This window comes from Hylaeus volcanicus, chromosome 3 (assembly GCF_026283585.1).
Source record: "Hylaeus volcanicus isolate JK05 chromosome 3, UHH_iyHylVolc1.0_haploid, whole genome shotgun sequence".
NCBI classification, from domain to species: Eukaryota; Metazoa; Arthropoda; class Insecta; order Hymenoptera; family Colletidae; genus Hylaeus; species Hylaeus volcanicus.
In genome coordinates, this window is record NC_071978.1 from 9,612,282 (window position 1) to 9,636,115 (window position 23,834).

Sequence of the window (23,834 nt, forward strand, 5' to 3'; positions counted from 1 at the left end):
CTGTTTACCATTTATTACCGTATCCTTGTTAAAATATTGGATCAATTTGACATCGGTTTGTCGTCTTAAGTATTAAAACGGAAATACGGGATATCTATGCGTGGATATCGAGCATTATCAATAATCCAACTTGTACCGTCCAAAGACTGAAACCGCTCGTTAGGAAGATGAAATTAATCGTTAGAGATTTATTCCTGAGTACTAGGGAATCATTACTAATGCTTGACAAGTATGATAATAGATACTAAGATCTCTTGCTATAATAATCGTCGAAACGCGGAGACATCAGCGGTGCATCAGCTCAAAGGAAGTCTAATGCCAACTATTATTCCTATTAGTTTCAAATTCCAATTTAGATTCTAATCTACTGCTACTTAGTTAACTTACTGTTATTAATTAGAAAACTATTTTCTATACATTAAAATTATTTGTCACTTCCCAAAAATTAAGTAGAAGACTTTACACTAAGGATTACAACGACGACTTAATAATTATTTGTCCACATTGTAATCGTTTTACTTTGTCTATCTAGAACAGTATAAAAATCGTTTAGACATTTCAACCCCATTCTCCGATCCACGTCACGAATATCTACCTAAACTGTGCTTTGCATTAAACAATTTAAAATTAAATGCAAAGTCCATCGTGGATACGTTTTCCTGAAGACAAAGGACTCAAATAAAGCTCATCAAAACGCAGAAATAACATCAGCTCAGCTCTAAATTATTTTTAAATTTAATTTTATCTATTATGAAAGAATCTTTTAATAAGAGAAGGGATTACGTCACAGAAACCTACCTCGCTATAATAAAACCGTTTGGTAATTATCAGAATGCTTTATAATAAAGCATTCGAGTAAAAGAACATTCCAGGTAACAGACGTTTCCACGGCGTAGCCCCTGTCGTAACATATATAAGATGGAGATAGCAATAATTATTAATAAAGCACGAAAATCGAGTTGTCTTTGAAAGGACGTCGACGAGAAAGGACGCTCGGACGACCCGCGTCGTCCAGATCGATTGCGTAACCACGGGTGGTCAACTTATTGCTTTGCTAATGCGAACTCGTGAGATCAAGAGTGACGCACGACTGACGATGCCCTGCAGAGAAATTAGAAGTTTGTCACTACTCGCTAAGCGAAATTTATCGTTTCTGCGGGATCAACCGATTCCGTTGAACCCCCCAGTGTAAAGATTCTTCAATTTATGCAAAGGGTGTTCGGGTGGAGGGGAGGGTCGAGCGAGCAGCTGATGATTACACGTTCGGACCTTCTGATCGATAAATTTGTAATTCGAATGATGACTGTTGGACGGATGCGGGAATAGAGGACGACGCGACCAGATCAGAATTTTATTTCTAAAGTGGTTTGGTTCAATGGTGTCGCGAAATTCGGTATGTACGTTGAGCATTCGATGATGTTTGTATACGAAATATAAACTGGGCGAATGATAGCGTTTCGAGATAGAATTCACGGATGAATGAATTTTTATGTTCATCGATTTAAAGAGAATTAAATTAATGTATTTAATTTTTGAATGGATTTGGTATTAGATTGTTTATCAAATATGGTATACTCCTAAAGTATTTATTCGAATATTCATAATATTATTATTGTACAGATATCCATATATTCATAATATTTGGATAAATTTACTAAAAACTAATATATATGTATATGCATTTAGCACGATGAAAAATATTGTCCTTTTTACAAATCTACATATTTGACTTTATTTGTCAAAACTTCGTCCTAAGTTGAACGTAATGCATCTCGATAAAGTATTTCTAAAATAATGACGGAATACATATAAATAATTGTGATCCATTTAATATATTTACATTCTGCTAAGATCAGCCCAGAATTTTTCATTTTTTATACTTAATACATGCACTAGCGAAAAAACTGATCTATACAGCATATGGTACCTTTCCATGCTTATCTATGGCCTAACGTAAGTCAAACAAAGGCAGATGTTTGTCAGCAAATATGATATGAATCGATAGACAAAAGTAAAAATAGTCTTTCAATTTCTTGTATCCAAAGGGAAAACTGGATAACGCTAATACAAGTAATATTTATTTATTTAATATTTAGCGATGCTATAAATAGTCTTAAAAAATTATGTTAATCTAGCTTCATGATTTGATATACACACGATACATTGATGAGCTGTCTTTTGAACAAAGAAAATAATTTTTTACCTTTTATTATTCTATCATATATAACCTTCGAAATTAAGTATGCATTATGGTTGAAGGATAAGCAACTAAATTTACAGACGTATTCAAAAACAATTATCTGCAGTGATTAAACGCTTTCAGTACGTCATAATACGATAGTGTACCACGAATGTTCATCCACCCTTGACGATTATTGTCAAATTAGCTTGTCATTTGCATAGTCCTGATGGACGAGAGGTCTGATGAAACGCAGTGGATTTCAGTAGTTTGTTTCTTCGAATACAAATGCATTTGGTTGTATGTGATTTGTAGACATACAGGTTGTGTAAAAAAGTGTTTGGACTTAAAAACATATTCTCCTTACCAAACACATTATAAAAAGCTTAGTTTGATGAAGAAACTAATTTTGTCAGGATTAAATGTACTGAAAATCTATAAGACTTTTTCTTTTAAGTCAAATACTATTTTGATATATTTCTAGTTTGATGGCTACAAGAAGTTATCCAATAGTGTCCAATCTCGGCAATTATTACTTTCAGAATGCGTATACCTTAATTGGTTTCATCTTAAAATTTCTATATGAATATGAACTAAAATATACGGCATTCCAGGATATTAATAAAAAAATTTAGATTAATTCTAGAGTTCTGAATATGGAAAAAGTATTCTATTATTTACTTCGATCATTTGTGTACTGATAAAATAGATTCCTAGAAACGAGGAGAGTTTTATAGGACACGTTACTCCATCTATTTGAAAGTAATGGTATTCAGCGATGGAGGAAGTACTAAATCAATACTAAACCCCCCTGATATTTCGTGGTGAATATAAAAAAAAAAATATTTAAGTATAAAAATCCAGTATTTATAAATGAAAACAATATTATTATACAAAACAATTGCACAGATCTAGAACGCCAATTTAAATACGATTTAATAATATCTAAACATTGTTTAAAATACTAAAACTTTAAAATATTTTCAGAGCAATGATCTTCGGAAATAATATATTTTTAATTTTTAAAAAAGACCACGAATTGGAAAATAAAATTTATTTACAAGTATATATTGATCTTTGTTTTCCTTTGAAAATTTAAATGCAGTAAAAGTACAAAAAATAATGTTGCTCTTTTGCTAATCGTCGAGCGAACTGAAATATCGACACAAAACTAGTTCTGATGCACAATGTTCATTTTTAAGCGCATAGATGTCTGTTAGAAACGTTCCCATTTGTTCAATAAATTATTTTCTTTTTAACGTCTTCCCGTTTCTATTTTCTATCAAATTAGAGCTTTTGTCATTATTAGCTTTTTAACTATTTTATTAACTAATCCATTTAGAATATCCATCGTCTGCTCAAATGAACATTCATAGCAATATAGTCTATTAATAAATAAAATGTTGATAAAGGCTTATCTTCCTCCACGATTTTCAATACTGTGTTATCTTATATTAATTAATATTTAAAAATTTGTGAAACCGAATAACGATGCCTTTACCATAGCAAAACTTTACCATAATATTATAGTAAATCAAATTTCATTTTACAGACCTGAGAATCAGATACAAAAATATTTGTATATTGAAAACGATTTCCAGATGTTCATTCTGAAAACTAGACGTCATTCCATTTCTCTACAATGATTTATAATAATGTCTGGTATCTTAATGACTAAGACAAATTTTCATTGCGACGTCAAAGCTTTGCCGCTAGCAACCGGTAGAATCTTCTACTAAATCCATGTACTATGTACTATGTAGTTGACTCTAAACAAAGTATCTAATGTTAATTACAGCGATGACATGGAGAAAGTATGATGACTTAGTTCTCAATCAATGTAGAACCTTATCGTTCAGTCCACACTTTCCTTAACGACGAATCTAGGAGACTCTCTTGTATTCGAAGTATACGTAGTAGTCAGCTTTTCAAAATTGTCCTCTTTCCATTCACAGTACAGTAAAGTTACGTGTAATTGGCCCAAGACATAATCTCCGTGACGAAGATTAGAAGTATGACTTAATGAGATTTAGTGTAATGACGTCACAATTTTTCAAGACGAAACAATTTGTAGAATTGCACATGTACATATGTATTGTATATGGTTTATATTATTGTTTTTAAACATAGTAGACATAATTTTTATTAAAAGACTTTAATAACTGAACAGGTAATGTGCAAATCTTGCGTTGGTGTTTTGCAATATTTTTTAATAAATGTCGTGGCATTTATTATTCGTAGAAAATCATTTTTCTGAAAATACGATAGGTATTTATATATGTGAAAAAATAATAGAAACTCGTCTCTGAAGATATGTAACATGTACATGTCGAATTGAGTAATCTCCTCCTTCTCGAAGTCGATTAAAACTGAGGATTGAGTGTTTTATTTGAAGAGTTTACACGTATCTTCAATTATAGAACGTGAGATAGGTATATATGTACATATATGCATGTGTAAATGTAATGAAAACTCGCGTGTCCGAATACAATTTCCTATTATCTGTCTATTGTGTATCAACGATTCATTATGAGAACGTCGGTGTAGTAAATGTTTATCACGCATGGTTAAACCTCATATTCGAGTATGTCACTGAGCTGATGGAATGTTATCTAGCTTATCAAACTCACCGTTCCACGCTTCCTCTAACACACTGTTCGTAACATAATAATGGAAAGAATGCGAGAAGAATGGCAGAATATCCATCCGGAATCTGTTAAGAAGAATGAATTGTACAGAACGCACTGATGCGTTAAATCGTGAAACGAATTTCCATGAAATTTGTCTTAAGTCTCAGCATAGATTCTTGCACGATATCAGATAAGAAACTAGAGTTTCGTTATTTGTAATCTGCTACCCATGACTTTGGTCAATGAAGCATCGTATTAGAAAGTATAATTGTGATTAAAGATATATAATAAACCTTTTATTTTGAACATAGTTAAAATACTAAAACATGAAAATATTTTCACATCTTTTCACTTCTTCGATATTAATATATTATTAATATTCAGAAATAGTTACGAATTAGATAATAAAATGCAATTCATTACTAATAACTTTCTTCAATGAATTATCGTATTAGAAAATTTATTTATGGTGCAGACTTTATAATGAGCCTTTCTATCTTAAGAATATTTAATATAAAACTTTTACATATTTGTATATTTATATTATTTTTTATAGACTGAGACAACTAAACGTAAATATACAAGTATCTTTGTGTCCCTTTGCAAATTTAAGTGAAGTATTAAATAACTAGAGTTTTGATCATTGTGATTCAGTCCCGTGACTTTCGTCAATAAATCACCGTATTAGAAAGTTTAATTGCATTCGAGCAATAATGTTACGCTTAAACTGACAAGTACCGACTTGAAAATAGGTACATAAACACGACTGAGAGCACTTCTAGCGTTAGACTTTAATAATCCCATACGTCATGCGTCGAGTGCATAATAAAAACTGTAATTGTTGTCAGACACTTGATAGTACAAGATATTATTAAATATACGTTATATTACACGTTTGATTAATGGCATGCCTCGTCACGCACATCTAATTAACTTTTGGCTTTTTTTTTCACACAGTACGCGTAATGGAGCTGTACAGTTATGGAAAATGTGTGGAAAGAAGTAGAGGAAACGCAGCGGTGAGAAGCGTAACGGTACGTAAAACTGTGAAACGCGAACCCATTCATTACTTTAAATATGGAATTAATTATGCAAATGTAATCAGACAATAGAGAATGCTACTGGAAAAAAAGCATCGAATCCGGGCTACTTACATTTGTAGAAAATGAATATAAAATTAGAGTGGAATAAGAATGTCATATTTAAATCAACGTCTGGCTAGAATATTTTTGCTGTTGATAATATTTAAGTACCAGGAAAATATTAGCAAAATGTGTTACGAAGCAGCCAACCGAGGAAACGCGATAAGAGACTCCTCAGGCTTCAAATAAAAAGAAAATCTGCGTAACTGTAGAATTTGTATGTAACTCGTTCCGGATTTAAGTAGACCTGGAACTATTCCAGTAATTTCAGGTTTAAGTATTTTCTATCTAAGTATTTAAATAGATAAGTAATAATGTGTTTGTATATTTAGACTACAGTTGTCCTTTTTTTTAAGACAAATAGAAGAGCAAGTATTCTACATTTTTTGCTGATTGTGGTTGATTTTGGAATATAGCTGTATGCTTACGAAGTTTTGGTATGCTATAGCTAAATATATAGAGACATTTTTATAATGTCGAATTTCGATATAATTATCTTTGTAATTCTTTCGATAATTGAAATTGCCAAATAGGCGCCTTTAATGGATATTTGAGTTCAGTTCGACGAATTGTATTAGGTTGTCTCAAAAGTTTCTTTCGTGAGTTGCATTCAATTATTTTCTGTGGGAGTATTTATATAAATAGACAATCTAATTTCTTAGACATTGATGCTGTAACAGTAATGGAGCGAAATGAATCGTACACAATTCAGTAATGTAACAGAAAACATAAAATATTGTGTATATATTAATTATTAATAAAACGAAAGAAACTTTCGGGACAAGCTAATACTTGACTTGGACTGAAGAGTTCAAATATTGGAATGTAGATAAATTCGGTAAGTAATCCCAATAAAAAATGTTTCTTTATCTTAATTCAGTGGCCAACCGAGTTTTACTACGCAGCTTTATGTTACTCTTTACTATCTGCCTTTTTATCGCATTGTTTTGATATCCCAAAAATCTTACCTCGAGCTACATTGAGTTAAAAAACCTTGGATTATTATTCGGATATGAAATATCTGTACACACAGAAGTGAGGGGGAAAGACTCATCACCGTTTAGGTTTCAAAGAATTAGCAATTGCCATCTTCCTGCTCAGTAAATAATTTACTATTAATAAATAAGTATTAATTATAGTAATGATCAAAGTAATGATTAAAATCAAAATATATAATTGATAAATTCTTGATATCAATAGTCAAGTTATGAATATAACATAAATATATTTAAAATATTATTAATTCAGACTGATACCACATTCCTTTCTCCATACAAATAATTATACATTAACTAATTGAATTACAATACTGCTTTCACTACGAAACTTTCGGTTTCATTCATACTTCTTCAAATTAAGTGTTTATTATTAAGTGTTCTGATAGAGTTTAAAGGGTTTTCCAAAATGGGTTTTAGAATTTTTGTAATCGGACACTTTTATTAAAACAAAAAATCCTAATGCCCTCTTCGGAGGATCCTTTATCAGTTGTATGTATGCGTTAAGAGACACTAAAGTATATCATATCAATTGCATAAAGTGATAATAAAAATATACAAATTCATTTGAAATAATAGCTTTTTCAAATAACAAATTAGTTCGTTTTTACTTTATTTCAAATTTAACGAAAGAGATCATCCTCAACAAAAAGAATTCATTTTAATTCAGTTTAATAGGTCCAATAGATCGTCCAATAATTTGAATTCATCCCACAATAAACAATTTTACTTAATATAATTTTGACTAATATAACTGTGATCGCAAATATGAAAATAACTATGAATCAAAATAACGTGTTATTTGACATAACATCTTAAGCAATGTTATTTCAAAAATGATCACAGGTATGGAAATAATCACGAAACGAACTATCGCGCAATCAGAAATAAAATTCCGAACGATATAATTTGAAAAGTGACCATGCCTCTTTTAACCCACTGTACTTCCGATAACGTTTCAGGATAAGCATCGTATGAATCCGATAAGGCTTGAAGACGTTACACGGAAGGAGTAACGGAGCATCGAAGAGGCGTGCAGGAAAGGAGGTACGAGTAGAGGGGGCACCGATGCGGTTCCCGTGTTCCACGGGCATCAGCCGAAGACAGAGGCAGCATTCGCGTGCCCTGCTCCTCAGTCGCCGATCCTTTTTGTATCGTCTCGGACCGTACAGTACCGGTTAGACAGTCACGCAGTCGCGAAGTGCTGTGAACTTACCTCCGAGGACTTTAAGCTGCTCGTTTTCCTGCGATCGACACGCAACTGGTTTCGAGTTCCATCGACGGTACCCACTCGGGTCATGTTCATGTGAGTCTTCCCCGCGAGCCGCAGGAAGCCTGGTCTTTTTCTAATTGAACTGCTCCCAATGGCCCGGGTAAGCGATATCCTGAAAACACGATTACTTTGCATTAATTCTATTTAAAAACTAAATTTACAGAAATTTCTTGTCAGATTTTTATTATTTAAGTGATGCTTCCATGAGGGAAGTCGACTTACTAGGATTTATAAAAAAGATTAGAGAAATATGAATTTGAATGTACGCTTGTTTGTTTATATGGATAACGAATGAGTGGTTTATTCACTTGTAACTTTCCTTGTGAAATGTATAAATCATTGACTGGTCAAAATGGAAAATTGATCTGCGAGGATTAATCAGAAGGATTAGACAAAAATGAATTTGGGTGTATGTTTGGGCATATGTGATTGACAAATAATGTAAACAGTTTCTGTAACTATCCTTGTGAAATTCGGATTGGGTTTAAATAACCGTACCCTGTAAATTTGGTATTGACATTACAGGAAACTGTAGTATACTATTATTCGTAAACATTTGGTAAATTGTCTTCTTAGTGCAAAAGAAAAGACTCCAGATTTATTTATAAAGATGAAAACATGCGAATCCCTCAGGTGCTCACCTTGGAACAAGTTGAGCCGAAGAAGGACGTCGGCTGAAGGATTTTCATTTGTCTTTATTTTTTAATCTGAATACCGTTTACTCGACTTTGTTATTCGTTATGGACGGTCAATTACAACGATGACAGAGTAATTTCTCGTATTTCTTAATGTAGATAGATCAAGATTTTAATTGCTTTCTTAAATGCACGTCATCCTAATATTAAAAGTGATTTTCAAAACGGCTGTAACTCATTTTAATTTTATACGCAACAGGTCGTTATGTCAGAACACATCTGACATAACATTTCAAATAATCTTATTTCAATGACTGTATATGTATTATTTTCTATAAGTATCTTAATTGTCTGTGAATATAATCTATAGTGTTTGAAATTGATCTATAAACGTCCTATGATATACGTGATTTTCCCAAAAGAGTTTTTACAATTTTATTTCTATTTTTAATAACAAAATACCCCTGAGGGTCTTGGTGTAAACGATCCCACATTTAAAATTGTAATCTTTATATCTTCATTAAAAATAAAAACATCGAATACATTCCACCCCATTTCTGTTTAATTAAAAAAAAAAATCTTGGAGTCCCCTTTGAAGAACACCTCAAGAATTGTTAAGAGCATAATAACTGATTGCATTCCTATATGCAACGAGCTGCATCTTTGAGCCGTTGCCATAGTCGTTGACATTTATAGAATGCAAATTTCAAAGTGACTTGCTTGAAGCTTTTCCTTAAATAGTAACGTATTTATGAAAAGAAACAATTGAAACGTTAGAGCAATTACCGCGATGGCCAGCATATCGCACGTGATCTGCTTAAACTAACGCGAAGTCTATTATGGCATGTGTACATACAGTGAGTTCCTACTAATGCATTATACACGAGGTCCGTTCTATCTGTGCAACAATTAAGCTAGGGTTCTGGTTTGTTGAGTAATAAAATGAGCCATTTTCAGGAGCACGTGATTCGAAAACAAATAATCACGAGAAAATCAAAATTGATATCGTGGTTCGTATGTATTTACTCTATTTAAAATAAGTTTTATCACTGGTTTTTAATGTTTGTAACGATCTCGTTGAATATTGCAGCCATTTAAATGTCACAGTGTGCCAATTGCTTCTCGAAAAACATTATGCACGCTAGACAAATCTTGAACACGTCAATTAAAGTTAAATGAAAAGGATTTACGCAATTGCACGTATAACGAGGCGTGCAGCATAAAAATATTTAAGAGACGTTGCGGTTGGCAGAGGAAATTACTGGGATATCTCAAGCTCGCGATAGGTGTAAAAATAAAATTGAATAACAATCAAACTGATGCCATTATCGATTGAATAATTATTCGTGTTAATGGAATGGATTGGACAGAGTTCTGAAATTGTAGCCATGATGTCGAGTGCACTTCTTGCACGGCTCTAATAAATTTAAAATTTTTTAGTAATATTTATAATGAATGATTGAACTACATGTTTACAAAATGAAGTAGCAACAAGTTCTTATAGTCGTATTCTATAATTACATAGCGTATCGGTGGTACGAGCTATAAAATTCATTGCCTCGTGCCATCTTTGTCCATCTAACTTTGGTATCCTTATTGTATCAACGATCCCATTAATGTTTAACGTTGCTTACTGATATTTTAATTACACATTTAAGGAATTTATCTACAGTTATTAGAAATTTCGGAATGATTACAGTAATTGGTGTAGTAAAAGTATAACAATTTTTCTGAAGATTTAAGTACATATCTGACAGTACATTTTTCCAATTTGATACATAATTTTTTGTGTTAGAATATATTTAAAAATAGCAAAGATACATCTAATCTCTCGTCACGTTTTTTTTTAGTGTAACTTTCACGTAGTGTTTAGTATTCTGTACAAAAATTCTTGAATTTCACCTACGACAACCGTGTGTTTCGTCCTCGAGTTTAACGAGAACTTTCATTATTCCTAATCTGTTGTCAAATTTCGTCTCAAAAACATGTTTATTCGATGCCTGGCCTATGTACGACGACGCTTCCGCGAATTCCTACACAACAAGAATCTCTGGCGTTTCACATCTTGTAAATGTTTATGAGAATTGAACGATTAAGAATTATCACGTTATCACGAGTTGACATAGCAAAGCAAACTTGGAGTACAGTCATGTGTAGTCGCATTTACGTCTGTACCTTGAACTCCCTCATGGACGAAAGGTCAAGAACGAAATTTGCAGGCCAGGAACGAAGCAAACATCCCGGAGATTCAGAGAAAGGTGGAAAGGCTGGGCAACAGGCTATATAGGGTGCTCCCAATACCCACGTGAATTACAGAAATGGCAACAACCAATAGAACCAGTTATAAATCGCCCGTGCACGTTAATGCGATACTTCGTGGATCACGAGAGAGTACCTTTCGCAGCACCACACCCAGAAACTCGTTCATTTCGCGGATATGTGTCCGATTCGGTTCGTCCTCGGTCATTATGTTGCCATGAAACTTGATGTTTTGTTTACGATATTTTTAGAGGACTGGCGTGTCATACTGAATTGGCCCTGTAGCGAGTTTAACTTTAAATTACTCTGAAATCAGAGTTTTGTTTTTTTGTTCTACTCGATGAATTTACAAAATCAAAGTGGAAAACTGTTACTTGTGTTATTTAGTTACTGGTGAACAATTTTATTTTTTCGTTGCTTGACTCTCTTTGGATTAGAGAACTCTCTGAACCACCTTTGATATTACAATTATTAACATTTTTTAATATAGATATTTAAATTAGAGAAAGAAATCACAATCACAGAAAATTATAATCTCATAATTCTCCAAACATCGTCACGAAATATTAAAGACATAATTTCAAGTTTCTTTTACAAAATTACCGTCGAATATTCCAAGCAAAATCAAAACAAACCAGAACCTTGCTTTAACGTTAATAAACATCAAAGTAATCTTGAACCACTCAACAGAATTCATTTACAATCGACTTCCTTATTACACAGAACAGTATTAAACAGTCTACTGCAACTAAAGTAAATACTGCACTTCTGTTACCAGTTTCCCACCTGCTACATAACGGAGCAAACGGTGAAAAACAAATTTGGTTTGACTTCCCTGACGAACGATTCTACTGCAAACCATTATCATCTCAAGATTAATGTTGGAGCATTGACACACGTCGAGATGCCGTTAAGCACGCATAACCGCGCGCAAAATAGAAGTAATCAAATGCTCATTACCCATCGGTAGTCACTAGTTCAAGGTGCACTTGAATCGCTTATAGCGAAACATAAATTGTGTTGTGATTTAAACGTTCAACACGTGATTGAAGCTGTTGGATTCGATTCGTGCGTACTTCGCGTTCCGTGGTACTCTGTATGACGTAAGCGGTATTATCGCAAGAAACGAACAGTTATTTAGACGGTACGATGACCATCAGATCTCGTGTCGCGGTAAGATTGCGACTGTTCATCGCCGATTACACGAAATCTATTGCAGGAAGGAAACGTGCGACACATGCTTATTAGCTGCAAGGATATTATTACGTAAGAGAAAGCTCGGAGTTGTGCGACCCGATCGTTCCATCGCGCCATTTTGACCAGTCTTAATCGCTGGAAGATCCTTTCTTTCCTGTTTCTTTCACTTTCGCTCTCTTATCGGGGACTTTGCAAAAGTAATCGCCTCGAAAAAGTTGGAAGTATTAATAATACATCTTCGATACTTGTAAGCAATTTAGATGTGATTAAATTAAACGTGACTAAGGTGTAAATTCCATTATTAATTTTTACATTATAATATTCATTGCTACACATAAGACTCGTCATTATAGCAACCATTATATGCAGCTATCCTGAAGAATAGTACCCTGTTCAGTATCTGTATTGCTTTTACCAACTATAAATTACATTTTCATTAATTCCATTACACAAGAGGATAGTTCCAGATTTAACTCATTCCCAGGATAGATGAAGACATTGATATAAGAGAAAGTTGAATTTTGTAACGAGAACTATCTTTTGATGATATAATTTTTTATTTGAGTGCAACTGTGCAAATGCAATACGCACAGTATTACATTTTTAATGATTATGCTTTAATATTCCTATATGCAGAATGATGCACGCAATTAAATCTTGTAATCATCGCTAAGAGATAGTATCTCCATTGTTCTAATTATTTTTATGTTAATCGTTTGTTCCATGTTTTTATATTAATCTTTACTTAGAAAAGAGCTTCGACATGTCTTAGTTACAGAATCACCTTGTACATTTTAAAGTACATACTTTATTTGGTAATTGTTTCCTTTGTTCCTGTCTGACGATTAGCGATTGGTACCATACTATCAATTTGTCACCAAGTTTTTCGTTGATAATTGTGCAACATTCCACGGCACGTCACAAAAAGGAACGGAAAACGAATTCGGTATTATACTGTGCAACGTTATATCCTATTACGTTAATTTTCTTTTCATTCGCCTCGTTGAATTCAGGAAGTGCATTTCCACTTCCTCCGCGACTGATACCAACATTGAAATTGACTAGTTTTTCGCGTGACTCGCGAAATATGATTTCCCAATGTGACTTTAATTGCATAAACACTGGACGTACACATACATAGCACTGATCACATATACTAATCGAGTTGTTAATAAGTAAATAAAGAAACTCTTAAGAAATTATTCAAGATAAAAATGTAAATTATACTTGGAGATATCATTGTTAATATAAACAAAGAACGAAACGATGACTTCATCACATAATTTCGTTATTTTATTTACCAGCGGCATTAAACAGAAGGAAAGATGTTTAAATCTCGTTTCGTAACGGAAAAGTCACTTTCCCAGTAGAATTTCTTTTAGAAGGAGATTTCTTTTCTCTAATTGTCGCTAATTACTGTCGCATTCGGACAATTAAATGGCAAGTAAGAAAGTTCACTCCCTCAGAATTCAGTTCAATGTTTCTTATTTCGTAAGACAAAGAAAAATTTAGCATTTAAGAAAAAAGTATATAATTTAACGTGCATCGCTGTCGCAGCCGTCAATTTTCATGCTCGGTACAATTAAACGATAGAATAATTATGGGATAAGTCTATGATACCAATTTCAATCGTTTAGTTACTTTCAGTATGAAAGTTAATATTGTACTCGAATCACGGAGAATATTGCTCGAGTTTTTCTTCGTTTATTATAGTTCTTACTTCGTATTGTTCTTATCGTTCAGTTTTCTTATAGCCTGTACTTATAGACAATCGAACCAATTAAATAGTAGAAAGCGAGTAATTTTGTGTTTCGATTTATTTGTCGGTCGATTCACACGATCGTGAGGAATGATCGAACATCGATACTTTCACCGATTCTGGATCACTTTTTTTTATCGCGGTCTACAAGGAAGGAAAGTATGGTAATAAAGAAAAATTATTTTACGGAACAGCTCGTTTTAAGATCCCTTGGTCACGTATTTACTATTAAAAACTACAGGTGCATGCATGTGCGTATGATCCCAATGCATTTGCTTAAACTAGCAAATGGATTTTCATAAAACTTTATCGGTATTTAAATTTAATATTCTCGCCTCACGATTGCATTTAATTTTCATCAGACATAATCATAAAAAAAAAAAAATTTTCACCCATAGATTATAATGATTAATTCTTAGATTTTCTAATCGTTATTTATAAATGGTATGCAAAGTGTTTTGTAAAATAAATTTTAGAAAGAAAGAAATTCTACGTAGAAAAATGAAATAATGCTCAAATAGAAACAAAATTAAATATAACACATACGATATTTGTTTAATGTAGGAAAATGTTATGACGTGCGATTCCTGTTTCTCGGATTCTTTATCGTTTTCATCGGAAATTGTGTAAGAAAACATCATGAAATGCAAATCGAGCTGCGATACGAATATGAATCATAAGGCTCTATGAGACCACATTTATTATCATCGATACGTACATTCTGATTAATTTTCATCGAACACCTTCGATAAGAACGATCATTTTATTTCTGTAAAACTGAAAATAATTTACAGAAAATTGAAATGTAATAAGAAATCTTTACTCTCTCCTTGTTATGATATTTAATATTTGCTTCGTAAAATAAGCATATATAGCATAGTTATTTATTTATCTGCAACATGTGAGCAATTAATTAAATAAGAGGGGAGCATTGTCAAACAAAATTTCTTAACATGGACCGCCAGAGACCTGATTTCTTAAAGTAAAAGCATACGACTTTTACTCTTGGGACGTACTGAAGTGTAAAACTTCAACGAAGAGCCTAAGCGATCTTTCACAGACGATGAACTATAATGTGAAATATTCACAGGGCAACGTTCACGATTTGCAACGTCGAATTAATTGGATTTCAAATTAATGGATGCTTCTAAGCTAAAAATGTATTATAAATGTAATGTATGCTTATTTCTCTATTATTAACTTTGACGTCTATTCAGACAAGATACTCAATGACTAATGACTACTTTCAGCAACATATTCATACGTTTTCTATATCTGCAATGACAAACTGAAAAAGAAAGAAGAAATATGTTACAGTCATCTGTTACCAGTCACTCGGTGTCTCCTTTGAATAAGATATTAAACGAAGGATGAATATGAAAATCAACACTCGTATACAAATTTGGAACACGAGATATCACTCAAGGAAACATAATTTAATTATATATTTGACTCAAGTGACGTTACAATTTTTGTTCTAAAATTTCAACATCGGAGTTGTTCTTGAAATATAGTAAATAAACCATGGAATCCTTGAATACATCATTGCAGGTGGATACGCTATTTAAATACTTAATATCGCTCCTGATGTTCTGTACTCTAAGTGAATGATGCTTAAAGTAGAACTTAAATAGTGCATAAACAAACGCACTTTCCCTTAAGAAGAATTCCCTGTGGACAAGTGGAGCTCAAGCATGATATTTATAGATGTACATTCTAAATTGTTTTTCCATTCAATTTACATGAAGTTTAATACTACAGAGTCAGCAACGGAAAAATAGAGCATGCATTGCGTTTAGAATTTATTTATCAAACCATTAGAGGGAAGCGTTTGTCTTGTCAGATGCTAGTTTGAATTTTCATTTTTAATGAATAAAAGTAACAGGCTCTACATTGAAAACATAATTAAACTCGTGGGAGAAATGCATGGAAGAATGCCTAAAAATGAATTGCATTATTACTAGCGGATATTAATTGATATTCAAATATTATTCAAATGATTATTGTCAAACAACCCCTCATTATGAATTCTATTTTATGATCTCGTAATATTCACATTACGTTTTAATATTATTCAGTAATGGTATATCGTATTTAAAGACAGAGAAGAATGGACTACCTCAATAAAAGGATACTGAAACCAAAATCTACGAATCGACCAAACCTTTATAAAAGAATTTTCGAAAGTATCAATGTATACGGAAATAATTTTTCCAATTTCATTCTTTTATATCGTGGACCCCCCCAGACTTCCTAACGATACCTGTTTTCCGAACATGATTCGGCTCTTTCTTGTATCAAATTACACTTACAATGTTACTCTTCATAGTTCGTAATCATATCGTTGTTCGTTAGGTAATTACACGTCACAGCGTAAATGACTTCTTCACGTTTCATGCACTTTGGAAGTCGAGAAACTGTATACATGTATTTCGTAGTCGTTGCGATTGAAATCTAAGCTTAATTAAATTAATTGTTTTAACAATATGACTCACTTTTGTTTCCTGCTGAATTGAACTTGAAAGTTTGCATGAAAATAGCTCGACGATAAATTTCCAAACGATAAATTTTCAAACGTAAGCCTATTTATTTACTAAATATACTCAGACTATTACATATATAATGTTTTATACAAAAATTAACGATACTTTAATTATTAAACAACAAAACTACACCGTCAATTAAAAAAAGTATGACACTCATTTCTCAACTCTCTATCGCAAGCATTTTATTTTACCTTTAAAACCAGTAATCATTTCTTATTTTTTATACATCGATAAATTAATTAATGCGCAAGCAAAACAAAGAGTGACAGAAATCCTGTGATACTTCCTCGGTTAATATTATTACACAGATTGTTTTCATTGAGTTCGCCGTAAGGTTATGCAGTAGTGGGTTAAATAATAGTCGGAAGTTGTGGCCATGTGTAAGAAATACGGACAATGCATTTCTCTCATCTCAAAGTATAAAGAAAATCCTCATCGTAGGAAAAGGTGATTACAGTATTCATGATATTCACCCGTTATGCCATTTTTTTCATCTAATCAGTATCTTTTCATCATATCTATTCCACCGCAAGTCGTAAAAACTGCTTCTCCCCGATAGTATAATTTTATTTCCGCTGAACAGTTATTTAAATAAACATGGCCTTTATCGTGATATAATTTGCACCATGAATGCCCATCGCAACGAGAATCTAGCTCTAGATTCTCGTAACAGAATCTATCCTCGGTAACCCACATATTTCTATTTGTTCAGTTCCATTCAAGGAAAAACGAATCGTCGCGAAGTTAATTAGACTTCGAGCCTTATTAAAGCTCAAGAAAGAAAAAAGAATTGAACCGCAGAAGTAGATCGGATCAGGAAGCATAGGAAGAGTTTCTTGATTTATTGTCTCTTCGTGAGTATTCCCTGACATTGTTCAACCTACGCTCCTAACTAAGCGTGGGCGTTTGATATCCATACAAAGCATCCCGATTGCATTCAACGGTTTTTCAGCTGTTAAAAAGCAGTAATTACCACCGTGGCTCGTTATGTAGGAAGTGCGTTGCGCAAGTTACTCGGCGTTGGCATGATCCGTTCCACGGAGCTGGATTAGGTTCGATTCACCGACATTGTAATTGAATCTTCCCCCTCCACGACGTTAGACGCGTGTAATAGAGCGATGCTTCGTGGTTCGTTTGAAAATTTCGATCGTTAAAAGAAACTGCTGGTCTGCCTCGCGTTCGCCTCCTTAAGGGGCCGTTCTTGACGAGCGATGGCTCGTTGAATCGCTATTGCCAGGAATTCTAGGCGGTCTGATTATCATCATGGCGAAGAACCGATGAAGAATGCGTAGATAATTTTATCAAATACTATAATGCACTATATAAAAATATACAAGTTCGTGTTATGCGACAAGATTTCTCTTTTCTGTGTACCGTCCATTATTGTTCATATTAGGAGAGGTTCTTCAACGTTGATCGCAGTTTGGATATATAGGAATTCCAAAAAGGGGGAGGGAGACGTCGAGGTGCGACAAAACCATCTGTACAAATCTATGAAAAAAAAGTGTTTGAAGTTTCATTTGAAGTGAAGGTGGTGTTAATTTTGTATAAAAATCATCAATGATAACGAGTACTTGTATATTTATAGTTTTTATTCTTGCAATTATTAGAACTGCACAGGTTTTAATAATATTGCGTTGAAGATCTTCTGAAGTGAACGATCCATTTTTGAATGTAGTAAAACTTGCATTCACTTCGTGTCATTAATTCGTGTACGTAAAATGTATGAATTAATCCGCCATAGATCTCATGGCTTCGTATGCGAACTGGTATTCGTAACTCTCGCGATCATCGCGTCACGCCTGTGCCGTTCTTTTCGACGTGTTAATCGATCAGGTTTCAGCGACAGGTGAAAATCCTGACAGCGGAGGCTCGTTTAACTCATCAGAAATGCAAACTCGTTCCATGCTACTTACCAGAACCATGCAGAATTGGAACGTACACATACAATCTCGATAACGTAATTCGATGAAGTGTATCTCGTATCGATGTTATGATTCTTCTCCTATGACACACGTACATGAAAACTGTACCCTGAGTCGAGGATCTGATAACAACATCTAAGGATCGGTTGTCCTTACTATTTATCCTTACTTGGCTTTCAAGTAATTTCAAACTACGGAGTACTTTAAAGAATCGAAGCATAAGTATAATTTTCGTTGCTTCATTATAAGTATATATTCGTAGTTCTTTTGGCTGTCATGACGTTATATAAATTTTGCTTATTTATGTGAGCTTTGCTCGATATATGAACATAGAACTACCATACAGAGTCCAATCATTAAAATATGCTTGACTATGTGGTCAAATACGAGTCAATTAAAATTCGAGTTACGAATACTCTGTTCTCTGACACTCTGTGGACGATGAACTTTTTGTGTACGTATTCTATGAACATAATTTACTCCGCTAAATAAAAACATATAAGGACTTACGAAATGACGTTCTATGTAACACGAACACAAAGTAAGATGTTCAGCTTCGCAAGTACCTTGAATAACGTCCATAGAAGCAATGAATAATCTGATGTCAGCAATATTTCGTTTCTTTTCGCACGGTATAAACAGAAACACGACTGCGAATTCGTCAAGCACGATTTCCGACCGGAAGATTGCCTCGAGAAGAAAAGTTGCAAACTTCCTGGATAGAACGATGTTAAACATTAACCGTAATAACTAGTAATTTTCTCGCTTTCGACGAAAGTAATTAAAGCAAAGTAGGTTCCTTGTTAATTGAATTTACTCCACGAACGTATGTTTATGCTAGCGATACTGTACTTCTCCCTAAAATGAAATCCATCAGTGACAATATTTTAACAGTAGATTTACGATCGGTCAAAGTATCTTCGATTGCTTTTTACTTTTAAAGTTACCTTCTAAGAATCATTTGATCACGTTTATATTTAAGTACAACCATAAATATATAAAATAAAATGTGTAGAATAGAGAATTTGAAAAAAAAATATATATACGATATTAATTGTAAACAAAACACGGCAAATAGAGTTATTTTTAAATCGTAATGCGATTATCTGTAAATTGGCAGTGTTATCTTTGCGAGGATTCACGCTCTCTTACGGATGATCAAAAAGTCTACAATGACTACGTTGGAGCGTAACGAGTATGAAAGCAAACAGTGGTCAAAGGTTGGAAAGTAGGGCTTTGCATTATTGCGGAATTAGCACACTTTTACGGAGTCACAGGTGGCAACGACACGAATCAAATTTTATGCATCTCCCGCTACACTACGTGTACCACTTCTTAGTCGATCGCGAGGTTTCAGTTTCGATGAAACGACACTTCACTTTTGACAGACAGTACCATGCCTTCCTTAATTTTCCATCGTTCGTCGGAGTAAAAATGTTACTATTGGTATTCACTTTCCCCCATCTTGTTGCAACATAGAAAATTAGAGTAATTGTTCGCTTGGCAAAAATTACCATTTATCGGTGTATTAATTTTTGCAGGCCTTAATGTACCTTTATTAAAGCTAGCTATGTTTTACTTGTAAATAATCAAATTACATGATCGATGGAAAATAAATATCTTTAGAGGAAAGCGAGTTATGATGTCTCATTTTTCTTAATTAATTTTAATATCTTAAAAAATACAATATAAGACAAACTTGAAGAATTATGCTGTGTTGTAGACAAGGATTAGGAACACCGCTATATATAGATTAGAACATTTCACCATATGTGCATACACTTTGGATAAACATAATTTGCACGTAAAATAAGAACAGCACAGACTCATGAAATGACCCGATAAATGATCATGTAAATCGCCGGAGAATTACACCATCTGCACAACAATATTGTCCAACGGTGAACGTATAATACTATTACGCATAAACAGCCTGGCTGATTCGCCTATGCTTCTACGTTGGCATGACATGCGATTCGAGAGATGGATGGCGGAAGTGTGAAAAGCAAAATGGGGAAGTTATTGCACGATATTGTGACAATTCACGGCAGGGCAATTTTTCAGAGCCTTGCGTTCTTATCAAGCCACGGTTGCCATAATTTGCCACGACCATTCGCGATCCGCGGGTAAGGGGGGACATTGTGTGAAACCAAATTTCATCCCTTAATATAGGATTTATTACATATTTATTTTTTAGATTCAAGTATCAACAAATTTTTAATTCTATATTGACAGACAGGTTTTTAATATTAACCTTTTCTCTATAAACGACAGTTTAAAGCACCCCAACGTATTTCAACTCCAAAACTTTGGGGAAGCAAATTAACCTCTCCAAAAAATTGTAACTAATGATCAAATAGCTTCCATTGCCTCGCTAATAATCCTTTTTTATTTATTTACAACCTCTGTATGCTTTCTAATACTAATCAAATAATGTAAGTTTCCTATTAATCCTATAAAGTGGTTTATGCAAAGTATTAATGACTCGTCAGACCAAAGTTCATTACTTTTAAGTTGAAATTAACAGAGATTGTTTATCCCCTGAGAATTTTTCATCTGCATCTCATCTGTGTCCCGCGAACAAATAGCAGAATTTCTTGGCGGTGGTTTCGCGCGGCGTTCCCGCAAACCGATCGGTGGCCGACTTCGATTTCCGTGCCCTTTTTTCTGCGGTTTCATTTTTTTTCCCGCCATTTATCGCGACGTAAAATCGGATCGCGCTTCCGCGAAATCGATACCGTATGTTTGCCAGAGCAGAACGGGGTTGCGATATTAATTCCGGTAGACGTGAAATACGTATGCATTTCGGCGGTGCGCGACGGTGAATATTGAAATCGTCGATCTGGATCGTTCCACCGTGACAATCGTCGTATAACGCCGTTTCTTTCCCAGTTCGGTTTTTATTTTTACCATAATCGTTTCGGTTCTTCTGTGGTCATGGCCAGGGCTGACGTTCCTGAGGTTGTTCGAAACCTTCAAGAGCTACAAGAAGTAAATTGTTAAGAAGTAAATGTTTGTAAATTATAGAGCATGGAGCTTAAATATTTTCCCAGACGCATCGGACTCCATTTTCAAGAGCCTTTCTTAAGAGTTTTATTCAAAAATAAATCCAATTGTGAATATTCTTAGTTCTAAATAAATATTGAGTTTTTTCAAATTCATTTGTTACTTTATTTCCTCAATTACACAGAAGAGACTATATTGCATTAAAGAAAAAGTTTCAACACATTTTGAAATCATCTAATCTCGCTACGTGAAACTTTACATTCAATTTTCAAATCCTCCTTTCAAATTAAATTTCAAATGTTTCTGAGTAATTTTCATCGGACGAATGATCACATTTAAAACTGATATTTAACGTGAAATTCCTCCATATCTTAACAGTCTCACCTAATATTTAGAACGGAATAAACCAATAGAATCTTATCTAGCAAATTGGTGGTTATAGTCTTCCAAGCTAGTTGCTAAAAACTTTCTAGCGATAAAAAGCAGTATCGCTATAACTATTCCATTGAACCGATTTGTATTCATATTATCACTGACAGATACCTTATTACAGATATAAACAAAAATAGAAGTAGATGAATTTAACTACCTTACTAATTGAACTACTTACAGACTTCAGTATTATTATTTACAATGTATTCTGACAGCAATTAAATTTGGATCATTGCTTCATTTCGACGTTCATAATATTAGAGTAATTTTCGTATAACACTATTAAACTTTAATGTAATAATTAATGATGCACTTGATATTATTCATACAAAATGAATATAAAATTAATTAACTTGTAAAAATTCGTTAAAAATGTTTACATTTTGTCCTCCATAGTTTAATTGATTATATTTTAGTAATGCAACGTGTATGTTTCATGTCTGATGTAGAGCTGAGAATGAAATAGACTGTATTATTGACGTGTATTAGTTTTATTAGTCGTTAAGTGGCTGCATCACCTTGTGTTTGACGAGTGTGTAAAATTGTGACGTTAACATCATCGACGGCATGCACACATTATACCGTTACACCGTCACGGTGTGCAGAACAAACCAGAACCGCGAAATGCGCAGCTCTTGTGGAAGATTTACAATTCAATAAGTCAATGAGAAACACGTAACGAGAGTCCATCTGTAATTGAGATTGAGCTGTCACTGATAACTTTGCAAATGCTTCCGTAATTGAAAGTTAAGTATGACAAATGTAAAAAATGATCAATTAATTAATTAATCATCTCCGTACCAAAGTACTAATATCGATGAAATATTAGAAATCAACAAATTTTAGTCACTTTAGTGATTTCTTGATAACCATAACGCACATGTGTGACATTTATGTTAAATTGTTTATGACGAAATAAAATTACTGAATGCCAAAGTGCACTTCTATACTTTGCTGAGACTAGAATGAAAAATTACTTGTTAAATAGTACAATAGAATGAACAAAACAGATAATTTTTATACGAATAATACATATTCAATTAAGATAAACATCGAATTCATGAAAAACTAAAAAGAAATAAACAGAAACACGTTTACATTTCCAAATGATGCTCTGAAAGACCAGAAAGGTTATCTCATCGCATTATGAATTATTACTGTAAAAACAGGTGGTCTGTTTTCTTCTTACAATTGCTAATTTTCCTAGAAAAGAGATTGTACTCGGAACAATTAGCATAGGGACTCCGTTTACAGCGCATTGTTCACCACACTGGCTACTCTCGTTATTACCCTAGAAGAGTGTGGCCATTGATGGCACGCACTATACAGTTAAACCGTCACGCTGAAAGGATTAAAACAGCGGAACCGAGTAAGTGTGCGTGCGATTGGAAAAGCTTCTGACCTTTCACTTCATCCAGTTTGTTGTTTGATTAGCAATAAAATACATCTCACGTCCCACATACTTAACGAAAATTATGGTTCTCTGGACGCAATTATTCACGTTAATTGATATTAATTCAGATTAGTTTACTCGCTCGAAGTAAAACTTTCGAAACCGTGCATATCTAATCCAATTTATAAAATAAGCAAAAATACACGATACATACTTTCGTAAGCTAATTAAACCTAAGCGAAAAGTAAACTCAATGTAATTAACAACATAATTAGAATTACTTACATTTTCGTTTATTTTAATCGAGCACGATTTAATTTTATATTATATTGATGTTAATGCTAACAAGTAAACGAGGTTAATTACACATTAGATTGAAAAGAAAAACTATAATTTACAAAATTAGAAGAATTAATTTCACTAATGAATATGAGTAATTTATAATATGATAAAATTTTATTTT

At 33.3% G+C, this 23,834-nt stretch overlaps 1 protein-coding gene across 1 annotated transcript in view; it reads left to right on the forward strand.

The window, feature by feature from the left end:
* The first annotated feature begins 8,096 nt into the window (after window positions 1-8,096).
* The window catches only part of LOC128873618 (myosin-IIIb-like), a 33,832-nt gene continuing 18,094 nt past the window's right edge, over window positions 8,097-23,834 (forward strand). Inside the window, exon 1 of the mRNA XM_054117313.1 lies at window positions 8,097-8,319. The gene's annotated coding sequence lies outside the window, so the exon portion shown is untranslated. The remainder of the gene's footprint in view (window positions 8,320-23,834) is intronic.